Source organism: Wasmannia auropunctata, unplaced genomic scaffold (genome assembly GCF_000956235.1).
Source record: "Wasmannia auropunctata unplaced genomic scaffold, wasmannia.A_1.0 LD334170.1, whole genome shotgun sequence".
Classification (NCBI taxonomy): Eukaryota; Metazoa; Arthropoda; class Insecta; order Hymenoptera; family Formicidae; genus Wasmannia; species Wasmannia auropunctata.
In genome coordinates this window covers 378,038-405,838 of record NW_012028720.1, presented here as the reverse complement: position 1 = coordinate 405,838, position 27,801 = coordinate 378,038, and the positions used below count along the sequence as shown (strand labels likewise).

Sequence of the window (27,801 nt, the reverse complement as noted above, 5' to 3'; positions counted from 1 at the left end):
GCACAACAGCAAAAACAAATGTTTCTTAAATTATAAAATGTTTGTTTTCTTTATCTTCCTCTATAAACTTTTTTTCAAATTCTGATCAGAACTGTATGATTTTCGACGCTTCAAAGTAAAAGAAGAAGAAACAAAAGTGTGCACAACAAAATTGATGAAGCAAGCAGCCAAAAGAATCGTGGAGAGAATACGTGAAATAAAAAATATTCGGTGGTTTTGAAAAAAAGTGCAAGCTCGGGAGGTATTTAAAGTGGGAAAGAGAGAAAGGCGTGCGTCGAACTTGTGTTGTGCCATCCGAAAGCGATACATGAAAAAATACAAAACCCACGACCGAAGAGTAAACGTGACGCGATCGATAAAATAAACAACGCTGTAACTTAAATTGCACATTTCGGAAAAATCGCATCGCTCCGATAAAAATCTGCGAGAAAATAAACCGCCGCTTCTTTGAAGCGATAAGATAAACCGTTCGCATTATCTCCGAGATCGAATATACGAAAACACGTGAAAAAAATAGCCGCACACACTACGTAAATGCGATCATTGAGATACAAAATGCTTCGTAAAGTAAAAGCAAACGCTTTATACTTTTTTCCGAGTCGTTTGTCGTGCAAATATACCTGTCTTTATTAGAAGTGTTTATTCACGTGATTTACATAAAAATAGCTTCTTTTCTAAAAAGAGTAATTTCTTAGCCATTCAATTTTTGCAAAATAAATGAAGTCTCGCAAAATATACTAGTTGATGGACGGCATAAGAAAATATCTGTTGATCCAACTATCACCGAAATTCATAAGAATTAATAAAAACATGGAATTTTAATAAAATATTCATATATAAAATAAAGATTATAATACTATAATACTATAATATAATTTATTATTACTATAATATAATTTAATACTAATATTACTAAATAATAATACTATAATATAATTTATTATTACTCCGATGGATTGGTTATAATTCAATGACTATTGACTCCATCATTCTCTTGTTATCCTTAATAGTTAAGAGAAATGGCGAGGCTTCTGGGACACCCTGCTTACGTGTATGTGTATCGCCGCCCGTACTTTCATGCGAAGTACAGTTAGTCAACACACGCGTGCAACTTTATATCGATGGCGTCACCGCGACCGTCGATTGGGGCCAAGCGAACTGAACTCATTGTCAGCCACGTCGCCGGCTCGCCCCTTTGCCACGCGGCTGCGAATTAATAATTGTTATTTTTTTGCCCTCGACCGTCGTCGTCAACAGCACGCTGGTAGGAAGTGTTCCATCGAACACGATCCGTCGAGATGACGCGTAATTCGTTTTAACGGTGATATTAAATTCAGTTGTCGGATAATTATTTCTGCGATCTGAGAACATATTATTCGGAGCAATCTGCGCAATAAATATATCACGGAGACAGCTTGGGAGACATTCCGAGTATTAACATTAGTTATACTGCTTCCGATGGGAATTGCCGTTTGTTACTTGGAATGTCGTGGAATTGCTGTATTTTCGGTTAGCGGCTTCATTAAAGTACAACTTTGAGATGCTGTCCGTGCATTTACTGTAATGCACTTGAGCAAGAATAGCAATTTAGGTTTGTCGTAGAAAACGATCTGCCCGCGTTGTCCGAGAGAGAGAGAAAAGTTAAGCGTGCGCGCGAGTTCATCCGAGTGGGCCTCCTCCGTCGCATGTAGCACAAATTTCGTCTTGATGGTACTCATTCCGGCACTCTGGTTTCCGGCTAACGATTCGACCGTCGCGCCGCCGCGCGGTTGGTACCGTGCCAGGAAAAGCGGAGTAAATGTCTCGGTAATCTCGAAAATCTTCCGACCGACCTTGTTGCCCGGTCTACAATATCCGTCGCATGGAAGATTAAGAGTATTCGAAAACAATGATATCGTATTATCAGCACGAGTGCATCGCGCTGTCGGTGTCGGCAATCGCGTAAAATAGAAGAGCCGGAATACAATGTGTTCGCGGAACGTGATTTATCGATCTCCTCATCGGAGTGCAAAAATATGTAAATTTTTATGAGGAAAGATAACACAAGTTTTTTTTTTTCGACTAACGAGATTTCGCAAGGCCGATACTTTACTTTAACATTACGATAAAAAGAGAGATACCGTTCAATGCTTTTATTCATTATCTGTACATGATTATCTGGAAGTCATTGAGTCTGGAAATCATTCTTTTTTTGTTGTTCTCGCTAATAATAAAACTTTTTTATAAATTTAATATAGTTTAGATTTTACGTTAATTAACTGAAGACTGTGTTCAATAAAACTAAACTGTATTTATGGATGTTAAATAAAATTAAAATTGAATTAAATTAATGATAATACGTTTCGTGGTTCGTCACACTTATCGCGTTTTTCGTAGAGAGAGCCGATTTGTGTTAGTGTGACACTGGTCACTTCCGTTTCTTATGAATTAATGAGTCTTAAATATGCGCAAATCATGTGCTTCCATACGTGAAATCATGGACGCTGGCGTGCTCGTACACGTTCACGCACGTGCGTGCGGCCGCGGTGCACCTGTGAACACACACACACACACACACACACACACACACAATCGCATACTTACGTCCATTTTCTCGACACGGCGAAGTCGTGCGTGGGCATAGAAGTCCCCCGATCCTCCACTACACACTCCACTCGCACTCGCTAGTGTTAACCTCTCAGTCAGTCAGTCAGTTAGTCAGTCAGCTCGGGTACGCGCGACCGGTTCGTAACTTAGCTCTCGTGATACGCACGCATAAATCGCGCCGATTAATATCGAGCCTCGAGATCGGTGTAATCTGAGCTTAGAACTTCCGCGCGATGCAGATATAAGTGCGAAAATGTAATCTCCACACTTACGCCACGTGATTGAAAGGCGGATAGTCGGTGTAAAGTGCACTTTCCTGTTCTTATATCTATGGAAATTGAATTGAATCAAAATTTATATTGATTCATAGAGGAGAAGTCGTGACTCCAAATACTAAGTTTTGCAGTCTTGGATGAGTGATTTATGAACTTGGCGACGTGAATTCATCGTGAAAGTTTCAAGTCCCTCCGGGTCAGGAATCTTCGAGCAGTTCTCTCGTTTTCTAGACGAGAGAAGATAATAGTATCCCAGTAGAATAAGTGATATGGACTGAAGTAGCTTCAACTCGGGCGAAACAGTGCCGTAGTTGCGAGAAACAGTGCTAATTTCGAGTGTTAAGGATCTCGGTATGCTACTCGGTGACGAAAATCCGAAAATTACTCAAAGAGTCAAGAGAATCCTATCAATATCCTCAACATTCTGCCAATTTATTTTCGATATTGTTCTCCCGAGTACACGTGTTAGATTTCTTATGCTAGAGCGAGTGAACGCCGAATCGCGATCAATCCGATAATTTTTTTATATACGGCAATGAGACCCATTTCGAATTAAGCGTCTCCTGTGTTCAATATCGTTACGCAATATTTGACATTGCACAATATGTTACAATGGATTCTGTTAAGTTGAATCCAGACGGAGCAAGTGAGCACGGACAAACACGAATAAACAGCGATAAGTGCGATGCCGCCGTGACGGCATCCGTTGAAGCAAGTTATTTGTTCGTATTTGTTCGCGTTCATTCACCTAGACTGGTTTCGTATGCAGCGTTAATAACGAGACATTGTATAATATTCTGGAGCACTCATAAAGAATTTAATTATTACTGAAACTTTAAAGTAATTACAGAGAATTTTATCATTAATATAGAGATATGTATTCTCGCCCATAACAAAATTATTATACATATATATCTAATGAACATTTCGCGCATATTATACATATATATCTAATGAACATTAATATTGGAAGGACATATTGAAGATACTGAGGAGTTATCAATATGCAAGCAATTTTTATTGGGAAATTATCGCGTGCACTTGACATTGTGTTACGTTAGTCATATAAACTAATATTGAAAAGTTGACTAATATTCGGTAAAATCCCAGTTACCCAATATTTCTTCCTTATATATCACCTATTAACGTTACAATCTGTTAATTATACATTAATATTGAAAACGTTATATAACGAAAAAAAACTGAAATAAACGCATGATTTTGCATTGGAAATATTATTACGCAACGTACTCGCTTTTTAGTCTACTAGTTCAGTCATGTAATATTTTTTGTACGACAAAATTTATGCGGTGCAAAAGAAGAGAGGTGAAATATCGATAACAGCAATATTGTGTGCAATGTTGAAGGATATATCTAACAGGAGATGCTTAAATTGGAATCTACTTCACACTTTTTCACTATTGACCTCTCAACGATACCTTTTGACATCTGAAATACTGTGACATTTAAATGTCTGCTGTTTAAAATGATTTGGGAACTAAATGAAATCTAGTTTTAGTTCACATATAGTCTAGTTGAATTCCCTCAAGTAAAATAAAAATTTTGCGCTTAATTCCAACTTTATTAGAGAAGCTTAGTGCTAAATATTACCGTTACGTGAACATTTTTGTAGCAAGTTGTAAGAAAATCTTTATGCATTTATATTATAAATAATTTAAATCCGAATAAGTTTAAGTCTGAGTAAAGTCTATGGTATGTAAATAAAACATAAAAATTTAACCGTAAAACTACGAGTAAGACGTAAATTAGATGTAGCAATTTATTTGATTTTTATTTAAAACTTGTCCGAAGAGTGAATTCTCAAAAATTCACGAAAGTTGAAAGTAAAGTGTGATAGAGATTCATGTAATTATCATATCTAGTTTAAATTTTGTAACTATGTTAAATAACAGGTTATGTTAATTTATATCTAAAAACCCAACATTTCAAGATTTCACATTCCTTGTAAACAAAATAAGGAAAATTGAAATAAAGGAAATGAAAGGATTAAAAATGTTAGAATTTTTATCATGAAGATTATCATATTATTGATAGTAACTGATCGCTAAAATTGTTTTGGAACCAGCTTAACGTTTTCCTAGTATTATTTCATATGAAGTACAAGCGTATGACGTTCGATAACGTATAGGTAGATAATATTTTTTTTCGAGATAAGAGCATTAACGTCACTTTTTGCATTTGCTATAGATGTCATAGATGAACAACAAAACGTTAATCGTTTTCGTTATCGCCGTAGCTACGTGCATTTATCGCGAAACGCAACGCGTATCCGCATATCACTTTCTTTTCATTCTCACATGTTTTTCTTTACTAGTAGATAAATCGAGACGTCCATGAAAAATAAATCGAATATTTGAATATGTAAATATCTAAATATAAACTACTTGAATATAAAGAGATAAGGCTAACGTAATGCTCTTGTCAAACGAGAATTAAAGTTATATCTTAGCAAATTTGTATTTACTTGCAGTAAATTAGTTATACAATTTAGTATTTCGAGAGAATGTAAAAATGTATTTTTGACTTTGAAATTACGTCAAATTCTATTTCTATAGTAGAATTGAAATTGTGAAAGATTTTTTTTAGTCACAAAATTTTTGCATTTTTGATATTTCGAAGTATATTTTGAACTGAAATGCGTTTTATAAAATTTACAAATGTTTTGGATTGTTTTTTAACTTTCGCCTAACGTCAGAAATAGTCGACTTGACTTTCGCATTCAAGGCTTTTGATTTTTGTATAAGTGCAAACCTGTCGGACACTATAGTTCCTAACAGCGAGTTTGCGATAAATACTCCGTGGCAAATAATCTTTTGCACAATTTTATTACAGATCTGAACGTTATATTACATTAATTTTTTTTAAATTAAAATATTAAATAAATTTTTCGGAGAAATAGGCCAAACTAGCATTAAATTTATACGAATACGAATCTTTCTATTTGATTAGATTTTTACTGTGATATCATTTCATAATGCGATATCATCATATTCGATAATTGATTTCAATTTATTACTGGCTGTAAACAATGTTTATAACTCCGCGATAAACGATTTCCGGTTGCGCTAAATATATCTGTCTGAATCATCGATTTTATTTGTTTAAAATTAAAGTTGCTATTTGCAATTAAATAATGGAATGAGAATTATTAAATAATAAGATGGAAATACATTTTTGCTGATAATTGTGCGTGAAAAATTCATGTCTTATCATAGAAAATATCTTTATTAGTCCAAATTGTCATTTTGTTGACGAGCGCAATTTACTATGCGCATTCCTTAAGCCTGATAGACGATTGTTGACTTATATTGCGATTACGCTTTATCAAATTCACCAATGCTTGAAAAGTATAAATTTCAAGTCGTAGTATCTTCATAGTTAAATAATAATTGATCAAATTATTATACTTTCTTTGAATATCATTTGATTCGCGTTACAATTTATTTAACTAAACATTACATATTTAGATGATATTAGTATTCGAGTAAACTTATAATTGTTTATTAAATTGTTTATCGATAACTTTACCATTGTTTGGAAATGTTTGAAAAGATTTGTCTCAAGATTACCATAGAAATCCAAAAATTTAGCAGAATAGCGTGTAAAATTCGATGTCATTCAAGAGCAATTGCTATAAACTATCAATTTATATACATTTAATATTTAATTTGCCAGAAGTTGTTAGATTTTCTTTATGTCAAGTCGATGTTCTTAGCAAGAAAGAAGAAATTTGATATTTGTCATTCGACAAAAAAATCTTACGAAACGCGCTATGTACATAAAGTTTCCAGAATTACGGGTTTATCTGACAGGTGGTCGCTCTGTTTAAACAGTTTGAAATATGGTCTTGCACGGTGGTGTAAGAGCACAATAATCACCGCGAGCTCGTCGGACGAGAAAATTATGTGGGTGTTGCAGTACGCGTAATTTCGTGTTTTCTCAGCTGGTTAAAGAGGGACGGATCGCATGTACGAACGTCGCTATAAATGACAGAACACAGAATGTGCTTTCCGTGACATAATACGCAACCATTAGAATCGTGCTACGATACGGTACGATTTAATGGTGAGTCAATGATTACGATTAATTACTTACCGGTTACGTCTCGACCGCTCGCTCCAGCTCGTTCATTATTGGAGTCTCTTAAAGGATGGCGTATAACTTTAGAGTTTCACTTTGAGAATTACCTTTAATGGTAAAAATTATGAAACTGAGAACGAATAGTGAGAGTTCGCTGCAAATGCAGTTCATGAATTACAGTAGTAAGAAGAATAGATTTGAAAGTTTAATCTCTTAGAAAAGGATCGCGACAAATACGCAGAAGTCTAATAGTGTTCGGGGAAACAGAAAGAGGAAAAATGAAAGGCAGTATATCGTAATTCATAAATCAAATAATATATTTTCTTAAATAAAGTATATATTTTTATTTTTTGGACGCCGTATTTGCAATATTTTTATCTCAGATCTGTTTTCGATAGTAAATTGAAAAATAAACTAAAGACAAATAAAACTAAAAGATTAATTCTTAGGTACTCAAAAGCAACCTTATTTATTTATATCTCTACATATGTTTATATTTCAGTCGATGCAGAATTCAAAAAATTTCAGTACAAGAAACAATTACGTTATAGTTCTTCAAATACCTCGACTGCTTATTACTAACTATTGGATAATTTTTAACCAAATCATCTCAATTTCTTTACATTCTAAAGTACTTGAAAATCGATAGGCATGACATGTATATATCACTATAATAGGTATAACTACATAATTATCACTATGATAGGTATAACGAAAATAATCATCACGTAATGTCGTTCGTGCGGCTAACGATCGAGTGATAAACTGTGAGTGATTCATTGATCGATATCGACTTTCGATCATATACGTGGACGTTTGTAAGAATCATGGGCGTATCTTGCCCACACGAATGTACAATTGCACGAACTCGTGCGTGATTTGGAGCCGAGATCTCGGAAGTTGCCACGATCGGTGTGACATTTCACCGCGAGAATTCACGCGCGGGGTTCAACGACATTTGCGCAACAGCGAAATACATGTCTTGCGAGGCGCGAGTGCTTGAACGCCAAGGTGGGATGATCGAGGAAGAGACCATCAGAGAAAGGGGCGATTACCATTGTCTACCGATGTACAATTCCGAGCTCTTTAAAACAGTGTGGACGAAAATAGGGCGGATGTGCGGCTACATCATTTGCGCCAAATCCTACCTCTCAGGTCAGTAAATAGCTGAAGAATAGCTGGCTCTTCTACAATGAAAATCGTAAGATTGCTTTCATTTCTACTAGATAAGCAGTGATAAAGTGTAAATTCATGTATCGATGAACACATAATTATCTCTCTCATGTTTCGTACATCTCACGTTCAGCATCGAAAATGTGCTTTAATTCTGAATTCTATTTAGCTATTCTAAAAATCACGTGTGCAATATTATCTACCCGCTTAAGTATTATCTCTTGATTCTTATCAGGCTTTCTCGACTTTACATTAACGAATGTCGAATCGAATCGTTAATCTTTAATGTCTCATTAAAAATAGAAAGTACTGCAGAGTAGAAGTAGTCATTGAAATCAAAGTACATGTAAGCTATCGTACGTTTATCAGCAAACAAATTCCATTTTCTCGAGGAAAGTTTATAAAATCTTAGAGAATCACATAACTATGTTTAGGGTTAAATGCACAGCTCGTGCAGAAACTTTTCATTTTGTGAAACTTCAAAGCAGAAAGTGATATGCGTTTTCTCTCTCTCTCTCTCTCTCTCTCTCTCTCTCTTTCTCTTTTTAAAGTATAGTGTTGACAAGTAGTTATTGCGTGAACAAAGCGACCGGCAAAGCGCGTTTGTCGATCCTGTTTCCTTGGCACAGAAGGAGGAGGCGGCCTGTTTGTAGAAAGTAAGTGGAAAAACGAGTGAAAGCAAACGGATACCAAAGGTATCCTCGACAACGGGAAAACTCGCGTAGTATTTCCTTGAAAACCATTCGCGGGAGCGAGATTGAGAAAAGGTGCGGTAGATCACGTTTAAGATTATTTACAAGAATGTTCATTATCCGAGATTGAAATTTAAAAATATTCAGAAACATCTGATCTTAATCAAGATCTTAAATACAAAATCTTGAAGGATTTAAACAGGATCTGTTTTTGAATATTGATTATTCTGGCTAAAAATTGAAAGAGAAAGAGAGAGAGAGAGGGGGGAGGGGAGAAACGTGTATCTAATGTAATATGATAATACTACCAACAAAAAAATGTACAAGGACGAAGATTGTTTTACGTTGTTTCTTCAATTCAAAAAAACTACGGAAACAATTTTTGTTCTTGTGCTTAAAAAAAACAATAATTTTTTATTGAATAGTATAATACAATACAAAATTACGTAAAGTCTTGCCGTGTGAATGCTCATTGATTTTTAGTGATAATAACGAAAGGATATTTCTCTCCACGAAAACTAGACCTACTGCATAATTAGACTAGCCACCGAAATTGAGCCTTCGCTCTCTCGGATGTGCGAAGGATCGCTGTCACGTTATTTTCTGCGGAACGCGAACCATCGATTATCGCGAAAACAATTTAGCACGAGAAGAGAAACCGGCCGATCGTTCGGCGTTTAGGATAATAGTACCTTCGGGAGAAGTACCTGGCTACATTTACGGGCACAACACTTTTCGAAAGAGCCCTTGCACGATCGATATTACTCGTCAGCATATTATTCTCTGCGGTTTCTTTTACCAGCGGCTAGTCCGTCGATATGGCTCGCATATATAGTTAGTTGGCAATAAATCAGTATGTTCCCAAATTGACTTCAAGCTATAGGTCTGTATTTCATTGCCTAGATCTAGAATTACTCGTATACAAGACCTTTCCGACTTTAAAATTTTTGCGAATCAAATGCAGCTGTCCTTGATATTTCTCTGTTACTTAGAAAGCATATTTTAGAAAAATATTGTATTAAGAAAGCGGTGTGATATTATTGAAGAGGATTTCTTTTATTATAATGTTAAGGTTATTTTTTTAATACGCTTATTTCCTGTTATGCAGATTAAAAAATATACGAAGCGATCAATTCTTTTTATCTTATGTTTTTCGTTTTTTTTTTCCAACGATTGGAGATCAAGTCTAATATCTGTTTACGTGTTTCCGACGTAAAACCTGTTTATCCGTTTTGATTCCGCTCCGCGGAACGGTCGCGCGATTATAGCATCGATAGCGCGCGCGACTGCGTTGCGTAAGCTCCAGGGGCATTTTGCAATTGTAATTCACGGGCTTGCACTTCGGGCACGTAGATTGGATATTTGCTCGCCGATAACAGCGTAAGGTGATTTTAAATCGCTAGACCGAGCGGAATTGTCGATTCGTGCGAAAGCGCTGCCGGAAAAAATGACCGTTAACAAAATGATGGCCGCTACGCGGATGCACTTTCACTCTTCGCCGATAATGAGCTTCCCGCGCAGATCCGCCCGTTTCATCAGAAAGCACGCATCTCCCGAGTAAACATCGCATCTCGCACGCAGCACATTGCATTGTTCGAATCGAACGCCCTTTACATAGGATATCGACAAAATCGCCGGATGTTGTTTCATAAATTCTTGATTTATAGAATCCATTTGTCCTCCATTAAAACTTTATGAGAGGCTATAATTCATCGCTAAACGTTAACGTTTTTAACGTTGTATGCTAAATGATTATTTTTTAATTTCTCTCTTTTTCCCCCCTCTTTATTTTGTTGAGGTTCAGTTAAAATTTAGTTAAAAACGAATAAATTTAAGTTCAAAAAAATTCAATTTTTAATATTGAATAACTTTATAACTATTGCTATTTTTCTTAACTCTTATTTTCTAATGATTGTAAAGAAATAAATTATTTATTTATTCAAATTCAAAAAGATAATCTGTGTGCCAGCATCCACTGTAATAATTGTAGAGTTTTTTTTACGTCTGTATATGATGTATAAAGTACTTGTCGAATCGTAAGAAGTTACGACGAGAAGTTTAAATAAGAGTGAAAGTGGAGATGTAACCGCAAGTCACGGATATTTCTGACGCAGATAGATTGTCGCATATAACTATTTTTACTGATTATAAGGGAAAAAATATTCCATTGTCAAGTCGCGAACCCACGCTGTGGTCGTTGACTTTCGCTCTGTAGCGCGTACTTCCGCTAAATATTGTTCTTTAGCGGAAGTCGACCTATCTCTGGCGGTAATGAATATCCTTTTGAAAAACGTTTCCATCCTCGACGAATAAAAAGGCAATGGAAAGTTTAAAAATAGTTGAAACGAGTCTTTTCTGTCTTGTTATTTTAATTTTGAGAGATGTTTCTATCTTCAACAAATAAAGAAATGGCAGCAAATTGGAAAAATAAGAAGTAGAAACGAATCTTTTCTATCTCATTGTTTTTATCTTTGACATTTGAGCATCTACGTAGAGTGGATTTATACTTATTCATTGATATACGGGCCATTAATCAAAATGTTCATAAATACTGTAGCTTTGAAAATGATTAGGTGCAAAAGTTAAGTGTCATTATTGTAATTACCATAATTGAAAAAAGAATTATCCTTACAATGTATGACGAATAGAAAGTGCGTTGTTTCAAATCCACTCATCGTTGCTTGCGTCATTCCATTTTAAATTTAGAAACGCCAGAGATACAGATGAAAGGCGCGCTAATGAATCACCCGGTGTACATGTGTAATAGCGCATGCATTATAATTATTAATATCGATGAAAAGGAGGCGAGGGAGAGAGAGAGAGAGAAAAAGAGAAACAGCGAGGGGAAAAAAAGAGAGCTCGTTTATACTCGTATTTCTCGCGGCATGTTTTAAACAAAAGCGAACTTGGACGAGAGATCTAATCGGAACGAAAGTATCGGCACGTTAGAATCGATACGCGTTGCTGTGCATGCCGATGATGGATTGGCGAATGTGCGATCGGCTGTACGTTCAACCGCACATGTCACACATATGCGCACGTAGTATGTGACGCATCGCGAGAACCCGACCGACGCATTTTATGAAACTGGGTTACAGCCCGTTGGGTTCACGGAGCCCCCGACCTAGAACTCCTTTCCTTTTCGGCACTTCCGGTTTGACATCCTTAGGATCGATGCGCTTGCCGCCGGTTTTGCGAGATGTCGTTCTTGACCGAATTTCCCGATCACGATTCCAACTTAACGTACTCACGTTAACAGCTGCCTTCTTTTTTTACGAATAATGCAAATTAACTGCAATAGAACTATTATTAAATAAATAAAAATTACGCGAATAAATAATTTAGATTCGAATAATTGTTTATTTCCGTAAATTTATGTAATTGTAAAATTTATGTAATTGTAAAATGTAATAGAAAAATTTACACTAAAAGGCACAAAAATTTGTGGAAAGATCTTTTGTGTGGTTTTTAATTTTCTTGCTAAATCATTAAAAAAGTTTAATCTATATATGAAGATACTTTATAATTTTAATTTTTTCATGAAACTTTTATAAATTGACCGAACATGTCAGGAAAAGGAAACAGATTTAATGATTAATTAACGCTTATCACGCATATATCTTAATTAAAACTTTAATTTAAACTTTAAACTATGATACATTTGCCGTGGTAAGAGGAAAGAGGAATTGTAATTGACAAATCGTTAAGTCGTTTGAAATTTATTAGAGGAGTTTACAATACATACATAAATTCTCGTTGCAACATACCTAGCAGTATCAACCATAGCGATACCGGCAATTATAAACATATTTAAAATCTATTATACCGCATGCCAGCGCGTTGTGCCATAAGAAAGGGGAACAATGTGTCTCCCTATAAATATGCATAAGTATGTAAGCCGCCGCGATAAAACGCCGTTTTAGCGTTTCCGTCTGAATGGTTTTGCCGTATAAAACCCACGTATGAGGAGTACAAGTCGTTTTTTGCCTTCGCCACGGTCCCAGAGTCACGCCAACTTGAAATCATACCTCACGTGATGTACGCCCACTGTATCTTCTAAAAGATTCATTGTCGTGCGCGGTGACATAAGTATACTTTGACGCCGCCGCTTCTGTCAACTGCAAAAGTACGCGAGCGTGCGTTTACGTGTGTGTACGTAGCGTCGCAAAAGCACATAAAATGTGCGTGAATTCTGAATGATATGCGTCACAAAGTACCGCGCTTTACGTCAATACTGAGATATGTTGGCGAAATTCAGTCTCTCATTCAGTCCACAGCGTGCCATTCAGCAGATGAGCCGAAATTTGCAGGACGTTTATTTTGGCATTTACCTTACCTTTTTAACTGGATCTCCGTGTTTAAACATTCTTTTAATTTTTCAGCATTAAACGTTTCAAGCGTTAATATCAAATTCGCTTTAAAATAACTGGATCTTCATTTCTAAATATTTTTTTTTAGTTTTCAGCGTCAAATATTTTAACTTATATATAATACTTCAAAGTTTTAAATTAAAATTCATGAAATAAGAGACAAGACTTTGCTATCTGTTTGCACGTCCAAAATTAATTTGCGAAAAGTTTATTTTATGGGAATTTGAGTATATTCGAGGACGGGGAATAATTAGAGGCTAGAGAGTAAACTTTTGTGGCGAAAATAGGCATCCTCTCTCTACGGTAATTTCAGCGAAATTTTAGTAAAATGAAAGTTCTGTGTATGATATTCCCTAGTGTGTGGACTTCCAGGATCAAGCTCGTATTTCTACCTTTTCCCTCTTTACTTTGCGATCTCTTATCATCGCGCGAATCACTGTAACGCGGTCGCTTTTTTTTTCGTCCGAGAATCATTCAGGCAAACCGCGGCAGTTCTCAGCGGAACCTTATTTTCGCCCTTAAATCTCTCGAAACGCGACGCGAGCGGTTAGATTATCACGGCTCTGTGTATTCTGGCATGCGGAACGTTCCCGTCTGGCAGAATGCCCATCGTTACGCGGGATGTCGAGTCCATCCACCGGTACGGATCTGCTAACTCCGAGATACCGGGTTAGTTCGTTGGAATAAGGATGAGAAATCAAGAGCGAGGTTGCAAAATTGTAACTAGATCTGCAACCTTACTTTCTGCTGAGCGATCACGAATCTCTTAGTTCGTTTAGAGTGAATCTTCTTTAATTGTGGCGATTTTTAGCCGCCGTTGTGTTAGATTTATATAAGGTGTTAGCTGATATCCCGTGAAAAATGATGACCTTTCCTGAAATTTATGTTTCCTCCGAGAACTCTGTGACAAATGACGGTCTTAAATTATCAGTTAAATGAAGTTACTCTTGGAAAGTAATTCTAATAGACTTTACTACCTTGTGGAGAGATATAAAAAAATATAAATAATGATTGCTTTTATTACGTAATATACGAGAATATTTCTTTGTAAATTACCAATATTTCGAAAAAAAATATTGTAAATGTTGGTTTATTCATATCTGTGTTTATTGAGAAAATATTTCGATTCGCCAGGATTAATCAGATACAGTTTTATTCAATTTGTTTCCCATTGAATTTGCAGTAACCGAACGGTTTGCAAAAAACATTTTTCTATTGCACGTTATTTGTCGCGGTGATGCAAACTCTCGCGCGACCTTTTTAATAAGCCACTGGTGCGTGAACGAAATAATGATTTTACGAGCGCGAGTCGATTTATTATCCCTGTGATTTTTCACGTGAAAGCTTTTTCACGAAAAGGGCGACGGTTAGCGAGAAAATAATTGCGGGCGATCTATATTTCCGGGTAGTGAAAAAGCGCTAAAATGCGGAACGGATGTCTATTTCGATGAGCGTGTATAATCACCGGTCTGATTGCGGTTTCCATCGTATATTTATGAAAATTCTGACGTCTCATTTGCTCGATTTGCCGCTTGCATAACGCAAAGCGTCGTAATCAGAATTAAGCTGTCACAATTGTACCACGTATCTGTCATAATCAGAATTGCAATTTTCATCTACGGAAGAAATAGATTATTGCCTAGAGTTCTCTTTTTTTTTATTTTTATTGTCTATTATATATATTACGGTTAAAATTATACTCTAAAAAAAAATTATTTTTTAAATTGTTCACTTAAAAAACTAAGAAACTTTATGAGAAAACTCCAGTGAAAGAAAAAAAATTTAAATTGCATTTATAAAATATTTAAAGTAAAAAGATTAAAATACTTGAAATTCTCACTAAATCTGTTCTTTTCTTAGATTTTTTATTTGAAAAATGTAAATAAGAAGAGTACAATCAATATATACAAAAAATTTCTTACATTTATTATTATCTTATTGTAATAATTATAGTTTACTGTAGAACAAAACCATATACATAAATAATTTACTCAAATGCTTTTAATTTTTTGTGTATAAATATACAACTTTTTTCTTGCTTGGCATTTTTTACTTGTATGCTTGGAACTTATGAAGACATAAAAATGTTATCGCGATGTGCTTCGTGCGGTAAAAGAAAGAAAGAAGTATGTTGATGACGTCGTGGTAAAGTAACTTCTGTACAGTTTTTTCCCGCAATACTTTCGCTCCCTCTGAACTTCTGGTCTTCAGTGGCTCCACACGCAGAGGAGATACCTACGTGTACTCTTGCATCATTTCGCAGGTTCTCGGTAAATACAGTTCAACGAAGGGAATGCGCGATGAGGGAATGATAGATGTTACGTGGGTCATTTGTTTGGCAAGCACAAACAAATGGAGGTACGAATACTGTTGATTAAACAATTTTCCGAGAGCTATTTATTCTGATTAGCGATTGGTCACAAATCGAGGAAAATACAGGCGTATTTGAAGCATGATAATTTAAAGTTAGATTTTTAACAAAATCTATAAAAAATAAGCATTTCTGAAAGAAGTAAATACATCTTTGACGTGTAATTAATATTTTATTTGATAATGAGAATTTTTCTTGTTTCTCCGAAATGTCGAGAGAAATGTTTTAATAGCTATAGTTCCGACCGAGTAACGACAGCAGTTAATCACACACCATGTCGAACTTCAATTGTATTCGTGCCCTCTCATTCGTGTATTATATTCACCGAATTACCCATCTAACTTCTGAATGCACGGTCGCATTTACATGTTTGTACTTCGCGATGTGTTAATTCTTGCGAGTACCTCGGATGGCACGGAAATCTGGAACAAAGGGACGCGACCGCGTAACACGAGCTTCTCTTCGCTGTTTCCTCTCCGCGCTCTCTTTTCCTCTTCCCCTCTCTCTTTCTCTGAGCTATCCATCTGCTTCGCATCTTCTCCGATTCTTCTCTGGAATCTAGGCTGTTACCGTGGCAACACACAGGTACGGGCGACACTGAAGAACTTCACCGAAGGCCACCGGACAGAAGAGGGATGGCAGAAAATGCGAAGACTCCTTCCTCCTTCTCGCTCTCCCGAGTTTCTCGTCTCGCTGTCCCTCTTCAGCCGCCTCCTTCCCATCTCTCGTCTTCTCCGTCTCGCCGATCAGATGTTCGAAAAAATCAATAAAAGACTCTCCCTGCCTTCTCTTTCCGCACAGAACACAAGCCCTCTCTGTTTCTCCCTGTTGCTTTCTCTCTCTCTCGGCTCCCAGCGCGACACTTTGCGTCACACACGTCGAGAGGAGAGCCGCTACAATGAGAGGGAAGTGGCTCGCGCGCGGGGAACAAAGGGAGATAGGATGACTCAGAAGGGTTGAATGCACACGTGGAGCGCTTCGTTGAGACCACCGAGTGTATCCGGCACAGCTGATCGCATGAGCAGCATGTATAGCTCGTGTCTCGATCTGCTCCTGCGCGACCCGACATCTCGAAGGCGAGCATCGATCCTTCGGTCGAAACCTACCAACGGATATATACGGACTGCCACGAACCGTCCGGAGAATATAACAGATAGATTATCTCGATGTCTCGGAAATTGAGACGTGAGGTGATATAGATTCCCCGCACGTAGGATAGAATTAGAGGAAATGAGAAGGATCTTATTTTGAATGTAAGCCCGGTTTTCTTTTAGTTAAAGAATTATGTATGAAAAGAGGAATAATAAATTTAAAGAAGACACTTTGATACCTTGTAACGTGAATTAAATGGAATTACTTGATAAAGATTTCAATAAAAATCCAAGCAGTTTGGAAGTTCAGGTACAGCGTATTTTATCGTTTATCTCAACACAATAACGTTGCTGCTTGCTCGACTTTCTGCTGGATTATTTTCAGGAACTGAATTCCTTTACAAATAGCATGTTTCGGCGAGCTTAGAAAGCGAATCAAAGTTACAGATTACGCGTCCGGAAAAAAAAAGACAAAGAGAAACCCATAGCGCTAATAGATGAATCTGTTTCCTGGCGAAATTAGGGTAATTAACGGACCAACCCGAAGTGAATGCGAGTGAGTCAATGAGCGCGAAGAGAGAAGTTTTAGCTTCAGATCCGGTTCGCCCCTCGGTGCCATTCACCCGCCGTTGTATTCATTGTAATACACACGATTCTGTGTAGAGAGGACCATGCATAGTTATCGCATGTTACAACCACGTCGTATATCGTGACTAGCTGAAAGAAACACGTTATATTCTCCGCCCAGCGCACGATAATACCACTGCCTTCAGGAACAAACAGGGCTTCGCGGTAGTCCTTGGTAGTAGCGGTAGTTGTCTGACGGACCGGTGCGCTTAATTCCCACGGGCAGCAATGGGAAAGAAGCTACGCTTGACAACAACCGGCTACCGTTTTATTGGGTGTCCCAGAACTGACGGAGGGTGGTCGAGCGGCATTATTTCTTGCGAACTTTCGACTCGCATTATCCTTAATAAAATATTTCTCGAAAGCTTAAAGCTGTAATCAGACATGCAAATTAAGATCCGTAAATGTATATCCATTTCGTTGTTTTAAATCAAATTTTGTTTGAAAAAATTTTGTTAAAAAAAATTTAATTCGATGTCTGAAGTACTGAATTACTGAAATCTAGAAAGTTGAGAGAAACGACGGCTTGTGTGCATTTTTTTCTGGATGTCTAGTTATAAGTTTCTTCGTGGCTGGTAGAGTTAAAATTATGCTCGTTAGAGGAGAATACTCGAAATTTGCAACTCATTTCGAACTTTTCGTATGTAAATTGTCCGGAAGTAGAAAAATGGAAGTTGATTCCGAAGATAGTTTTTTTTTTTTCAAAGATTTTTCTATCGTGATTCAGCCAGGAACCCGGACGTTTATTTACACAACTTGTACGCGTATTTCGCTAAGCGCTTCGGATCCTGTTATTCTCGTCGGGTTTACCTTTCACTCGACGGCGACTTTGTACGTTCAAGGGAATATTATTCCATTGACTTAGTTACTATCATCTTTTCTGTCATATTAACGGTGATTACAAGGATGATTTGCGCTATCGACATTATCGGTCCCGTTATCCAATTTTACATATAATTATTATTAACTGCGAGAAAATATCCGTTTGAATTTACGCAACTGTAATTTGTTATAATGTCGTATCTTTAAAATAAGATTGGAAAATTGGAATTTGATAGTCTGATAAGTTTGTGACGATATAATTGTAGATATTACTATAACTTGAAAAATACAAAATTTCTGATTGATATTTTTACAATAAAATTAATAAATTAATTTCTATCTTTTTTAAAAATAATTTAAGACAATTGTGTCTTCATGTTAAAGATATAAAAAAAAAATAAAACGCATTAAATACTAAATATAAAATATTTACAATTAAAATTCGCGGTTATTATTAGGAAACATCAAAATCATTTTTAAATTAACATTATTACTCAATTTTTTGTACCTTTATCTGATGTATAATTTTAAATACTTATTTATATATCTGACTTATTCTATTTTTATAAAAAATATCTTTGAAGTTTTTCTCAAGTATATATGTAATTGTAAATAAAATTATTTTCTAAAATTATTATTTTTTACATCTTTTGTTTGTGATAGCTCTTTTATATCAGTATTGTGTTATTTTACGTAACTCTAAATAAGTAATGTAATTCGCATCTCTGGTCGTAGACGGAAAATATTGCATTTGTGCAAGCGATATCTTGATATCGAGCCCGTTGTTCCGCCGATAAAGCCAATCTGAAATCGTAGATTCGTTTATCACCTCATTCTGAACAAGTAATATAATTCGCATCTCCGATCGTAGATTGCGACAGAAGATATTGAATCGGCACATTCGTGCAAATCATATCTTCATATTGACTCCTTTGTTCCGCCGATAAAGCTAATTTAAAATCGTAGATTCGCTTATCTCTGGATTAAATCCGCATGTTTTGACGTTATTCTCGTTCTTTATGTTTCAGGTCAGTATGCTCTGCCGCCGGAAAGAATCGTCCACGAAATGGGTAAATAATGCATTTGAACGATTTAAATCGCTTGAACGATCTTTATGCGAAAGAAGGCGAACGCTAGTTTTAATTTTATTTTAAATTGAAGATATTTTAAATATATTTACACTGCACACATGTGGGAGTTTATCTTTTGAATTATCTTTAGAATTACACATATTACGTTTTTCCATATAATTGTATATATTTTTCCAATTATTATGTCGGATCTTTTATAGTTGAGAAGACTCGATTACGTGAGCGCGACGGACAAAAACTTAAAATCATCCGCGCGCTTTATAACGCGCAATGAAGCGTCTTACATCACATTAACGGCAATCCCTTAACATTTTACGGTTGGTCGCACTGCACGGTTTTCTATTCGGTAACGTGCGGCAACGATTAGTTTCCGATGGCGATTGTCAGGCGAGCGAGCAACGCGAACGGAACGAAGGGTCTAGTGCACGAAAGCGATAAGTTCGTCTTGCAAACCTTTTTACGAAAGAGTGGTGTACATAGATATATATAAGATAGTATTAAACTGCAATAGCACGAGTAACTTTGCGTCACATCGAATGAGGATAAAAAGCGGCGCGGGTTTAATATAGTGCCATTTGCGCGAAAGTTACATTTTCCTCCTTTTGAGGAACAAAAGATTTCGTGAAAGTACATAAAGTGAAGTCCGACGACCGCATTGTGATACTTCTTTACGGTGGTGAAAAGAAGGGAAAAAGAGGAAAGAGAAAAAAAAAAGTAACACGGACGGAAGTTTAGCTCGTTCCAATTTATATTAACGATTTATTTAGCAAGTAAGGAATTATTTGTTAGCTGCATTTCTCTCTGGAATTTACGAAATTATCCTTGCTGATTATTTTCCCCGGCGCTAAATAATTTAGAAAGCTTTCCTCTCCGTAGTGTGGCACGTTATCATTTGCCGTTGCTATCTAACTTTATTTTCCTGATGCCTCTCCCTCCAAACGTCGAAATTATCTGTTCCAATCCATTTTCCGAACTATTCCATCTTCGCATATAATTCGTCACGGTCCGTAAATGGACCACGGGAGATTTACCCCTGCATATTTTAAGCGTCCCGCTATTGCATATATCGGAACCTGCAATTCTGCTCTGAGAACGCGATCGAGCAGCGCCAAGGGTGATAGTCACGTTCGGCTAAATTATGTAAACTTGCGTAATCCTTCGACTGCACGCCCGGCGGTGTCCTCCCATCAGCTATAGTTGGTTAACCCTTTCGCTGCAATATTAACCCCTTAAAGCCCGAATGTAAAACGAGACCCCGTTTGTTTTTCATTTTTAGTTATTTTGTCTCCACGACAAATAAAACGTATCAATTTTTTTTTATGTAGATTTACTAATTGAAAATGGTAAAAATACAGCAATAACAGAGACAAAATATGCAAACAGCAAAAGAGAATAAAATATCATGAATAAACGTTATTTTAGTTTTAACATATACGAGAACAATTGCCAATATATTTCATTTAAAATTAACAAATTGTTAATATTTCTGTGTAATTTTGTGATATCTCGAAATTTAGGAGAAGTAATCCCGATAAGATTGCCCCAATTGTGATATATTGCTACGATCTTTTGAGGCCAAATCTTAAAAAAGGTGACTTTCATCCCGACGCTTTTTCTTACCTTTCGTCCCGCGGCCCGAAACTATCAATTTCGATTCTACCTTGTGTTTGTTACTTTTCACGGTTCGCGTTCGCCGCAATTAGTGAACGGTACTTTTGAGCGGGTCAATGCATCCGTTCGAGATCGTCGAGCGTGCCCAGAAACAAAGGAGTCGGGTTTCACGCTTTTGCGCCAATGTTTCCGGAATAACGTTCGCAGCACGTGCATTAACTTTTTGCTTCCCTCGACTTCTCGACACGCAGGGTGTTCTGCCATTATGATCGGTCTTTTTTTTATGCAAAAAAATTCTCCACGTGGAATGGAATTTTTCTTAATGAAACGGTAGGAGCTGTTCACATAGCTTTTAATTTACAAGCCATAAACGAATTAAGGATTATGGAAACGTACAGGTATAGATGTCAAATTGAGACAAATAGATATACATATATAGGATCGTTTCTCGTTTACTTAATTTCAACTGGACAGACTGTTCAGTTGAGGTTTACTTAAAGATATTCAGTCAATTGTTGGAATTTGACGAGATAAATCAATCAAATATTTACCAAAGACGAACTGGAAGTAGGTCAAAGAATGACAGCAGCCTCGGGGATACCACATAAATTGAAACGTAAGATTCTCGTTTACCCCTCCGACTAGCTTCCCTTTAACAAAGGACTATGTTCCAAATTGTCACAATTAAAAGAACGCATCTTTCAACAATTCAGAAAACGGCACATTAACAATTCAGTTATTTAATATTTAAAACAATCAACTTTATGAAATCTATCGTTAGGATCTGCTAGATTGCTTGAATTTTTCTAGAATGAGAGAAAGAGAGAGAGAGAGAGAGAGAGAGAGAGGGAGAGAGAGAGGAAGAGAAACCCCAGACGTTCATTAAGCTGCGGTTAATTTTAACGAAGTGGTGAAACCGGATTTTAATAGTCCAACGGTCGTTAGAAGTATTTCGCCTAATTATTTCAGCCCGCTATTACGACCACGTCATTATGGCTATGGTCGTTGTGAAATTACGAGCAGTGTGTAGGCAAATTTGCACCCACGCAAATCATCGAGTCTAATTCGGGCGAATCGTAAATATCGAATCGGGCGCAAGTGGTTTAACAATCATAACCGGAATATGTTATAGGCACCATCGGGCATCCGCGGATTACCGAACGACTGCCTTCGTGAGCAAACAAAGGTTTTACGATCAAAGGATTTGCGTATCAGACTTGGATGCGGCTTATTTAAACGGATTAACCGGATTAATGTTGCTTGTACCAACTCGCGTGACGGTGGACATTATTGAATGCGGTTGCTGTGCACGTTATCGGACGGAATCCCCCCTCCCTCCGCATTAAGACCGGATAGCGCACGCCGGAATAAAGAATAGCGGTCGCGACCCCGCCCGCGAGATTCCCGTTAAAGAAGCATTAAACGATTCCCACCGGGTCGCGCGCATCGGAAGCGATCTCTCGCTTCCGCAATTACGCAGTCATGTGCTTGATCAATCCGCTATTTCGTTGCGCAGAGCGTCGGAATATTCCGAGCGCACTTATTGTTAATCCGATATTCATCTTCGGAGATTTTCCTTACCGCACATAACTGTTACAGTTATAGCAAAAAATAAATGCTCTCACAAGAATTCCTAGATTGTTTTAAGCAATGTAAAATTCGTACGTATATTTCCGTTTCGTTTTTTTGGTAAGATAGTTGAATAACTCCCATTATCCCAACTCAATTTTTTTTACATTATAGAGTTTATTACAAGTAAAATTCAAGAGAAGAGGAGAAAGATAAGTATTTAATGAAGTTAGAACGTATAATTTTCGCCAATGGCAAAGAGAGAAGTTAACAGATGCTCGTGTCCGAAAGGCTCAAAGCGCGATTGCGGGTGTTTAGGTTTGCAATTGCGCTCGGGGTATCGATATCCGTCTCTTCGGCAAATCCGATACCGTGGAGAGCACCGGTCGCTATCCGGAACGGGGATATCCTAGTCAGTAACTCGCGCGCGGCCGCGTGGCGGTGCACGTGAATGTGGGTTAGAATGCGGTAGGGTAACCAAGCTACGACGGGCGCAAGCAGGCAAGCAAGCGAGCAAGCAAGCAGCTGACGCGGTAGAATCAATATTCTCACGTGTACGCGTATACAGGCGCACGCACGGGCCAACCCGCGGCTCACAAACGACGTGTACATGACGACCCGAGAAAGGTGGGCGATCATTAGCGGCAGTGGCGATCAAAGTAATTTGAGGTAAGCGCGACACGTCGATGCCGTTTCGGAGCGATGTAACCGATATTGGGTTTCTCAACGATTACATGACGGATATTAAATACGCAGTAATTACTCCGATCAATTTTCGTAACAAATATTGGAGTTACCGTTGAAGAAATGTCACCGTGTTACGTAATCATCTTTATTGATCTCCGTCTTTTGATAAACTTGATATTGGACTTCTTTTTCGAAAGAGATGTTTGATTAAGAAATTATCGAGAATTTCGAATTAAAGAACTTGGAGAAATTGAACTGCAAAGGTAAATTATTTTTTTTCCACACTAAATTTTCTGAAAGAAATATCTTTTACTTATTTGACTGATTTCTTAGAATAATTAATCGACTCTCGATTATATTTATGTTTAAAAAACAAATACATGTGTATTGTATTTTCTCGATCTTTATGTTTCTGGGAACACATTATCAATTCGTGGTACCATAATTATCGACATTTGTATAAAAGGAAACAGATGTACGCGCTGCGTTTCTTTGAACATATGTTGAAATGAATTAATCTCGCTTGGTTTTGCGCGAACTATTTTTATCTATTCGCCATTCGACAATGAAGGAAATCATCGGAATTTGCTTTGTGCGATAAAAGATTTATCAGTTTTTTTTTTACCGTGAAACGACATTCACTAAAACACGCCACGTTCGACGCACCACTGGTCACGTGGTCGTCGAGATAAAGAATACCGCAACCTTTTCTCACCCTGCTCGAGTAAATAGATAAAAAATTATCGTATCCTTGCCTCGTGACAGTTGCTATCATTTTTCCAGAATTAACACATTGACTGTACGCACAATTAGTTAATTCCCTGATATGGTGATCGCTAATATATTATTTGAATACGTTACTTATATAATTATGTTTATTCTTCATTAAAACTTATAAGATTTTTATTTCTCCTTTCTAAAAATTCGACGAAAGGTTGATGATTTTTTTACAGATTGTCAATTACGAGTTAATTTCTTACTTGACAGTCAACGTGTTAAAGCTCGTCAGATGTGTTTTATGCAGGATATTGTCAAACGCAGCATTGCATAATTATTCTTAGAGTTGCTGTCGCAAGAAGCGAATCTTTAGGCGACTATCGAAAGATCAGACTATCCTTTTTGCACGTAGAAATATATGTTTACATCTCTTGTAATGTAATTTAATAGACAATTTTTTATTTAATACTCGTTGTTTCTACAGAAATATGTCTGTCTATATATATCTATTTATCTGCATTTATCTATTGGATAATTGCCCAATGTCTCGCATTGGAGAGGACTGATCGATGAATTCCCGCGGCACACCCGTTTGCCGTCGGAGTCGCTAATTTTTAGAAAGCGCGACCGAAGCGGGCCCTTCACGTTTGACCCCTTTCGCGATTCCGACGGCGCGCGTTCGGCTCCCCGGCTGATAAATCACACCTCGACCGCCGGCCGTGTGCCGGATCCGCGCGCGCGCGCGCTTACTTTCAAATCTCGTGGCCAGTCCAGAAAGAAAGAAGACGAGAAACGTGGAGGAGGACACGAGGGGAAACCGGGGAACTCGTCTTGACGGAAGAAAGCCTCTGAGCTTCGGCTCGAACGCGAACCGCCTGCAGGATGCGTTTATCGGACCTCGCGCCATCGCGCCGATCGCGCGCGCCGTATAGGTGTCCGCTCGTCCGCGCTCCGCCATTGGACCGTGACCGACGACAGTGGGGAACGAGAGCGCGGAGCGATTGGCAGCCGCGCGTCGGCGCCGGCGGAAGCGGCCGCGAGAGGGTCGCTCGCGAGAGACCAGGTTCCGCATCGGCGCTCAGACGGCCGAGAACCGTGCACCCTGTCGCGTCGTCGTCGTCGTCGCCCCGCGAGCAAGTTCCGCCAGTCCACATATCCTCTCCCGTTCGTTCCCTCTGATCGAAACGTGGGAAAGAGACCGGATTTTATGTACTTGGACACACGTCGGGGACAATTCGTTCGACGACATCGAATCCACGACACGTGACCATGCGCGGAAGCTTCCATAGAACGTGACCTACTCGCAGTTGTTGAGGGTAGCGCGGAGCAAGAGAGGGAGGAAGGGAGAGGTGGAAGAGGAACAGACGCGGCTGCGATCAGGTGACGAGAGTCCATCGCGCTTTCGGACTTCTCCGTCACCCCTCGGAGGGGGAGGGACGAACCTCTCCCCTCTTCACCCCTGCACCCCTGTGCCAAAGAAGAAATCGGAGGTAGTCGCCGCTTGGCACTCGTGCGGTCCGTTTCGCTCGTCTTTATTCCCGCGTTTGTACGACGACTATTATCTATCGCGATGGAATCCTCTACAGACTTGTTATTCGGTAAGATTATTCGCAAGAGATGAGGTGACTTTCGGTATCGAACGGAAGGAACGCGGAGTGCGTGTTGTGTGTATGTGTGCGCGCGCGCGTGCCCGCGCGCGTGTTGTGCGAGAGAAGAGGGAGGAGTGAGAGATCGACGGACCGTCTCTGGAGCGCGTGCATCTTCTCGAGGGCAGCTTCGAGACAGTCGAGGTGTGCATCGCGAGTTATTCCGACGCAAGTGCGTCGTCTGACACTGACTGCCGCCGCTGCACCGCTGTATCGCGCGAGAAGCGCTAAAATTGGATACCTCTGTCGCGCCGAGCTCGCGCAGCTGACCGCGCCGAACCGGACGATGCGCCTCGTCGTGAGATCACCCCGCGAGCGATAACGAAGGTACGCAAAGCAAGTTTCTCACCACGTCTCGCGTTTCTCCCACGCGAAGTAAATACCCGCGCCGCTTTGGCGACACTTAATTAAAGACGACCGCCGAAATGCCGAGGCTCCGCTTGCGAAAGTGGGAAACGCGTTTGGCCGTGGACGAACTCTATTTTGGTTCACTGACTATCGATCTTCGTGAACGCTGACATCGATGCTTTATTACACCTGACGCACGCATTCATTTGTGTAAATATCCCGTTTGTGCGAAAGATATTCCGATACCGAAGCAAACGTATCTTGCTATAGAAACGATATTCTCTTAAGTTTCCCTTCAATTAATTTATAATGGTTTGCATTTGCTGCAATAGATTATACTAAATGATTTACTGGATACGACACTTCTGTGAATAATTTAAAAATTATATATTTCGGAATTCTCTTACATTATTTTCATTCTCAATTCATTTTTATTAATAACGTTTTGCTGTGATGTTCATAGTACTTAAATATTAATGCCTTGCTTTTTAAATGGCATTCCTAACTTTAATTTTCTAAAATTTAAAGATACTTAATCGCGTTTATATTTAAAAGTTACTCACATAATTTACTATTTAGGTCGCTCATTCATTACGTTAATAACCTTTTGTCATGCAACTTCTGCGCGAATAATATAATAACTGTTACTTATGGTAATAATATATATCATCCCATCCCATTACTTGTAAGATCCTTAATTTCTTTCGGATTGTTCTTATCAGAGAGCTCTTAATCGGCCTTAATCCTCGTTAGCATTCCTTAGCTTGGTTAGCGCGAAGTGTACAACAATCATACCGATGTTATCGCGCTTGTTTCTCACGCTCGTTATGGAAAAGCGTGGCACATTTCGCAAAGTCAATTTCCACCGACGACCTATCGCGCGCGCACGTGGAAAAAGTTGATGCACCTGGCGGGCATTATGCGTCTCGGTTCTGCATAACGACGCAATGGCTCGATCTTGAATGACGTAAGATATTCCGCTTATGGCAAAGATAGAATAGAAGTGCCTGACAACGCTAATGTCATTCGTCAAAGTTTCAAATGAGCGAGAGAAGTTAAGTGTGTATTCCCTCTTAGCCATTGTGTAAATATTCAGAGACGGAGCACAGCTTATTGCCGCAGGTCCTTGAAGGTAGATCAAATCCGCAGATACCGCGATCGTGTGTGTCGCCCCGTTATGCGAACTACATTCCAATGAACGAAGCGCGACGACAAATCTCGTGAAGTATATCTATATATCTCGTTCGCGTGTACAGCGTTAGCATTACTGCAATTAGCGATAACTTATTATTACTAATACTGATGATAATTCTGTTAAGATTAACGCTCGCGTGAGCAAACAAGGAAATTATTCTACATATATACGAGAAACTTGCGCTTTCAGTATTCTACCCATTATTTTATTCAGGGATATCGGAAATTGATTGATCGAACGGCCAAAGTCTCACGCGATAAGAAACTTTTTTCCCGCTTGTGCAAATTCAATGCGACGCAAGCTGCACGATATCGAATGGATGTTTTTCGCTTCCTGTTACAGAAAAATAATATGGACCCTGAAGCGTGTCGATTTTCCGATGTGAAGAAAACGCACGTTCTAATTCGGTCTTGAAATATGAATTTTCTACGGATTCAATCGTCAAACGGACTGTTTATCTCGGCTGTACGCCAAGATCTCACACGCTTTCGTCGATTTGCAAAATACGTATGTAACTCGCGGATCATCACGTGTTCTGATTTCTCTCTCGGACGACATCGGTTTTGCTCCCTCGCGATCAACGTGCTTTCCCAACGGAGCGCGATTTCCGAACGAACGTCGCGCATTCTTCGCGATTATAATCGCCGCCGCGAAGAAAAACGCGATGCGCAGGGCCGCATTGGAGCTTTCTGGATTTTAAAATATTTCTTTGTGACTTGGCATAAACAAAAAAAAAATGCTAATCCTTTTTGGAATTTTTAATTCTGACAATTTTTATATTATAAAAGATTATTAGAAACATGTATTGTGTTTTGACTTAATATTGTAT

The 27,801-nt window shown here is 38.3% G+C and overlaps 1 protein-coding gene across 2 annotated transcripts in view; it reads left to right on the top strand.

Moving 5' to 3' along the window:
* LOC105459690 (serine/threonine-protein kinase tricorner) overlaps nucleotides 1–27,801 on the top strand; it is a 97,106-nt gene that overhangs the window by 31,826 nt on the left and 37,479 nt on the right. Inside the window, exon 1 of one of the 2 annotated variants that reach the window (XM_011705919.1) lies at nucleotides 24,873–25,756. The exons of the other annotated variant lie outside the window; for it this stretch is intronic. The gene's annotated coding sequence lies outside the window, so the exon portion shown is untranslated. Of the gene's footprint in view, nucleotides 1–24,872; nucleotides 25,757–27,801 lie in introns of those variants that run through there. 2 annotated transcript variants of the gene reach the window in all.